Source organism: Syngnathus floridae, chromosome 1 (genome assembly GCF_059516105.1).
Source record: "Syngnathus floridae isolate MCC-2025c chromosome 1, RoL_Sflo_1.0, whole genome shotgun sequence".
NCBI classification, from domain to species: domain Eukaryota; kingdom Metazoa; phylum Chordata; class Actinopteri; order Syngnathiformes; family Syngnathidae; genus Syngnathus; species Syngnathus floridae.
Window position 1 is genome coordinate 22,703,951 of NC_142413.1, and position 5,905 is coordinate 22,709,855.

General features: G+C 41.2%; 1 long non-coding RNA gene across 1 annotated transcript; it reads left to right on the forward strand.

Annotated features, from left to right (window-relative positions):
• Window positions 1-1,762: 1,762 nt before the first annotated feature.
• On the forward strand, window positions 1,763-2,879 carry LOC148404643 (uncharacterized). The gene is made up of 3 exons (XR_015861211.1): window positions 1,763-1,804; window positions 1,928-1,952; window positions 2,775-2,879. It is a non-coding gene; the product is annotated as an uncharacterized LOC148404643 (long non-coding RNA).
• Window positions 2,880-5,905: the final 3,026 nt, after the last annotated feature.

Consider the following 5,905-nt stretch of genomic DNA (forward strand, 5'->3'; position numbering starts at 1 on the left):
ATCAGATTACAATGTTGAACAGCCTCTCTGCAATTCATATAAGGCTGTTAGCAGTGCCTTGATACTAAACCTATGTTCATATTGGTATCACAATAAAAACGTAAATGGAAAAGCTGAGCTGACAAGTTTGCAGCAAATGTACAGCTCGCTTTAGTCATTAAGTAATAAGTGTTGCAAGGTGCGTGGTGTAGGGTTAGTCATCTTGCTCGTGAAAACAGTATTCCGATCGATGGTTTTGGACTTTAATACAAGTTGTATTTTCAGTGCTGGGTTGACATGTGGGAACGCACAGCACTCTGAATTCACACCAGCCCTTTGCAGCACCGAAGGTGACAAAATGAGTCTGCGTCTTACACAACCGGGAGTTGGGCCGAGTTTATATATGCTGCACGGCCTGTCTGCAAGAAGCAATTTGGGCACATTCACCCAACTAGAACATCGCACAGACTTGAATTTGATCGTAATTAAAGCCAATGAGTGATGCAGCCTACTGTGTAAACATTACATTCAAACTACCCACACTGACTTTCTGTAATTGCAAGAGGCTACAAGTGAAGAGGTCACAAGTTCACAGATCAAAACCTCCTGTAATAAATATTGCATTTTTGTTCAGTTTTTGTGACGCTTACATTTATGCTTACTAATTAGTTATGTTTTATGGGGAAGGCTGCACTTGATCTTAACGAGTTGCTGATTCATAAATCAGATTTGGCTGGAACTAGTAAAAATAATCTTCCTCAGGAAAAAAAATGAAAAGAAAATGTGAAGAAAAGTTCAGGATTATATTACCGTAATTTCCGGACTATAAGACGTGACTTTTTTCCATAATTTTGGACCCTGCGGTTTATAGTCAGGTGCGGCTTATATAAGATTTTTTTTGTGATTTTTGTGATGACTTGATCACTTTTATTCTTAACACTATTATGTACAGTAAAAGCTACAAAACAAACTGACAAATAACTCTTTTTCAAATCAGATGAGTAAAAACTGGTCAAATATTTAAAAAAAAGATATTATTAAAAGTGAAGACAATTTGCAATTCTAGTAATGACACGAATTTGATGCACAATTTGTCTTCGCGGGCCACACAGAATGATGTGGCGGGCAATACCTAGCCCCCGGGCCTTGAGTTTGACACCTGTGCTCTAAACCCTTTCTCTTACTCTGCCATATCACTCAGAGATTACACAAAGCAGTGGCGCTGTTTGGACCATCTGCATTGTATTAAAACCCAATCAATCAGCATTTAAATTCAATTCTTCTGACATTTTGCTCACCAAAAACAAGTTGTACTGAATGTGAACTTTTAATGCATTTTATTCAGAAGGTTACTTTGAACCTCAAACGGCGGCGCGGCGTACTTATGGATTTTTACGACCTCCGGCGTCTAGGGGGCGCTCTAGCAGGAAGCAAGAGCGAGACAGACGAAGAAGAGATAGTGCGCCGAAGAAGACGCGATCGTCTCGCGCATCACGCACACACCCGCATTCACTCAAAGACAGGAAGCTTTTATACACAAACCGTCATTATGGGGGACAAAAGAAATGCATACGATGCCGCTTTTAAGCTATACGTGTCGCTCGCTAGTTTAATGTAATTTAGCACTTCGTGCATGAATAAGATTAGCATGAACAGACCCTCTTCACACTCGAAGAAATGCATAAAAGCGACGACGAAAGAGAGACTAAGAAAGTGTGAGGCGAATGATATCTAACGCTACTCCAATCGGACACTAGGGAGGAAGACTTCGATGGTTTCAGTGCACAGGAGGAAGATGAAGACGGCTCTTTTTTTACTTTTACCGGTATGTTTTTTTTAACCAGCCCTGTTAGTGCTGTGCTACCGTGTTGCTGCTGTGTTACCGCCGCGTCTCAGTGACTTTGCTGTGTTACTTCCATGTTGCTGCGGTATTACTGCCGCGTCACAGGCAGTGTTTGGAAAGAAATGTTAAGGTATGTTACTAAAGCTTTAAAAAAACTTTCTGTGTCCAGTCTTTCTTTGCTAATAACTCGCGTGCACACTTCCGCGTTGCTGCGGTACTACTGCTGCGTCACAGGCAATGTTTAGAAAGACATGTTCATGTATGTTATTAAAACGTTAAAAAGGCTTTCTATGTACTGTCTTTCTTTGTAAAAAAACTCGTGTGCACGTGCGGCTTATCGTCCGGTGCGGCTTATGTAAGAAAAAAACTGAAATATCCCTGAATTTTAGCTGGTGCGGCTTATAATCCGGTGCGGTTTATAGTCCGGCAATTTCGGTATGTGTTTGGCCAATCATGATCAAGGTGATACTTTTATATATTTGTGAATAACATCAGAAATATTTTTCAAGTGACCATATTACTTTGATCTCATGTTTACGTATCCAGTACTGCTGCTAAGTGAAATTGTTGAGGGTTGCGGACACAAATTTGCAACTGTATTTTGAGACTAGTTTCACGGATGGCCTGTAAACCGGTCCCAGGCCCGCAGACCAGTGGTTGGGTATCCCAGATATGGGTAATGGATGGCTCATTGTTTAGTAGTGCTGTGCTACCGCCACTACTTGTGCAATATTTTCAATATTGAAGACATACTCATAATCTTGACAATCGAATTTCCTTCAGGAGTTTAGAATTGATTCTCTGACAAATGTTTCGGGTATTCCCGTGGATGACAACTGGGGAAGAAATTTTAGCTTCCACAGCGCTGATAGGGAATGCTTCACTTTGCTAGTCAATTTCTGGGTAGATATAATGTAGGCTGCTCAGCTTTCACCCAGTTTATTCCTTGCAGCTCAAGTTGAGGTCTCCTGTGTTCCTGCATCACTTTGGTCAATGTCTCGGCACCAAGAATCCTCACACACAACAAGCATCAGTGCTACATGTCACGTTTTGTTCAGGAGGGCAACCAGAGCTCAAAGCCTCTGCATTCAAGTGAGTGCTTTAGCTCACTTTTTTGTGTGCACGCACTCAGGCTGGTTTCGCAACTACATGAAGTGCAAAAAGCAACTCAGGCACTTCACACTTCAACCAAGTTTTCAAGCGTGTCCTTCACTATCAAGGTCACACTACAACAATGTGATGAAGCGGTAAAATGGACAAAACATAAATTTTGGATTTAAAGTGCTTATTGTTCCAATTATTATAGTGACTCAGTGGCTCTCTAGGCTTAGCTGAAGAAGGCAGATGTCAGATACGAGACAATGCAAAGGTTACATTACTTTGCTTTTCAAGGGTGTCAATCGAGTTGCATAGCTGTTTTAGGTTACTTATGGTCCATATTTTGATGTGTCCATAAGTCATACACAATGGTCAGAGCTTAAACGGGTCATTCAGGGCATTATTGTAAACATTAGCAACGTGAGTGGGAAAGCCTTTTACTTACTGTACTGTGCAATTTCATGGGGGGAACACACATGGTAGACACTGCTAACTGTCCATTCATTTTCTATACAAGGCTGCAGGAAGTTGAAGCCTACCGTGGTCTGATTGTCCAGACAAACACAGGGCACATGCAGAGTCAGATAACCAATCCCACGTTCACTAAATGGGATTTCAACTGGGTAAATCACAGGCTATAAAATAAAGGGTCGGCATGGCTCAGGTGGGAGAAGGGTCGTCGCTCAACCTGAGAGTCACTGGTATAATCTTGATCATGTAAAAGTGTCACTGAGTAAGATACTGAACCCCAGTCGCTCCAGATGCTCTGTCATCGGTGGGTGGATAAGGAGACGGAATTAAAGTGCTTCAAGTTACTTCAAGTTAGAAAAGTGCTAAACAGGTGAAAATCTGTTCCCCTTATAGCATTAGTGAGTCCACTACTGCTAACTGTCAAACAATGGTATCTGCTTATGTGATTTTATCTGTGGTCATGGAAGCAGTTCTATGGGAGCAGGTCTTTTTTTTCAATTAAAAGTAGAGCAAAGGTTGACACCAGAGTTCTCTTGAGACAATATCTGCTAGACATGCAACACTGGATGCGTCAGACACAACTTTCTGTCATTTTCCAAACAGTTTCCATAAATTGCTCCATCCCCATGTTTAGCGGAGATGAACATCTAACTGGAACAGCGAAAAACAACATAATGGAAACTGAATGAGAACCTCCCGCTTTATTTCTTTTACAGTTATCCCTTTTTGGGATAGAAAATGAAGTTCAAACACTGTTCAGTGAATAGGTTGTGTTCAACCCTGCATCTATCCTGTTCTTTTGTACACATTCAACATTGTTTGATACTTTTACAATAATTTGAGCACTTTTTATAGCTCGTCTGGTTTTGCAACACATCTAAATCTTGATCTCTTTGAGCAAGGCAGAAAAGAAGGTTTCGAAGTCACTGCTAAAATCAATATTATTGCATGACTATGATATCATTTCAATAGTTGGCGTTGTTACCATAATTATACTGAGAATGATTGTGGTTGATTGGCAATCAGTCCAGGGTTTCCCCCGCCTCACGCCCAAAGCCAGCTGGGATAGGCTCAACCGCAACCCAATTGAGGAATAAGCACAATAGAAAATGGGTAGATGGATAATTACTGTTGTAACTCTTAGTATTGTTATTGTAATGCAAGAATGTGCACTGGACATTAATAATCCCTCTTTTCCATATGATTAAAGCAGAAGGCAACTTGCTAGGTTTGCTTCCACAAAGAGGGGATCTTGGAGGTTACTACCATGAGTGACTGATTGGAGCATCCTCCTCCTTTGAGCTTCGAATTGTCTTAGGTTGTCTTGCAAAATAAACTTGATAATCCATTTTCCCATCAAAGAATGACATTCGCTATATATTTCTATAACTCACTATATCGAGAAAATTTATCTTTCAAGTATTTTAGAGATCATGCAGGTTAATAATTCTTAACTGTCATCATATTTTACAGATATTTTGTACAAGGCATAGTTCACAGCAGAAAAATCTGAGCTGCTGTTGTTTTTTTTGATAGCGCAACACAGTTTCAATCAACACCTCCAATATCATCTTTGGGACTGGAGGTTGGCTGACTGACTCCAATTATTTTGCAGCTCACATAGTTCTACTATGTTCTGTACGATACTATACTATGTTCAATGAAAACAAGAGATGAACGAGATCAGTTGTGCCTTACAAGTGATCCGTTCCAGTGTTTACCGCCTCTGTCGCCCAAAGTCATCTGGGATAAACTCCATTTCAATGTATGACCCTAATGAGGACAGTTGGAATAGAAAATGTATGGATGGCTGGCATTCAACCTCAGCTCCAACTTGTGCAAGGGATAGAAAGAGTGTGAGTGTTTTTTATCCTTTCAAGGTGCCAAGAGACATGACTCAGCCATCACTGGTGATCTGGAAAATCACCAAAAGAGGATTTGCTGTGATTTCACACCACAGCAACACTTTTAACAGGTTCAGTCACTTTCTGAGTTCAGGATGAAAATGCAACGCAGGGCCGCCTGCGTAGATTTCTAATAGACAACAATGATCAGTTTTTCCATCTTATTCCTTACCTAACGGCAGCAATAGAAGCAGACACGATACAATCCGCCGCTTTTGTCCTTAACACAGATGATGTGTGCAAACGCAAATTCAGAGTGAATCGTCAGCCTTCCCCCGTGGCCCCAGTGGGGAGCACATGTCACATGCAGGCTTTTCACACAGTCTGTTGGACAGAGCAGTCTGGCACACAGCATATCTGTTTAGTTACTTTCTCATGCCATGAAGTGTTCCTCACGGGACGGCAACACTTGTCAAAGTGCATATTGTAAGATGTGTCTGCACGGCAAGCCCAAACTCCTCCAATGATTTTGGGACTTTTGTGGAATATGCTTCATGTAGGTGAGAGAATCTTTTAACAGTGACCGTAAAGTCTGCCTCCCTTTTACCTGAGCAGAAAACCAGTCAGAAGGTATCAGTACCGTGGTGTAGATGGACTTTGCCATTGACAT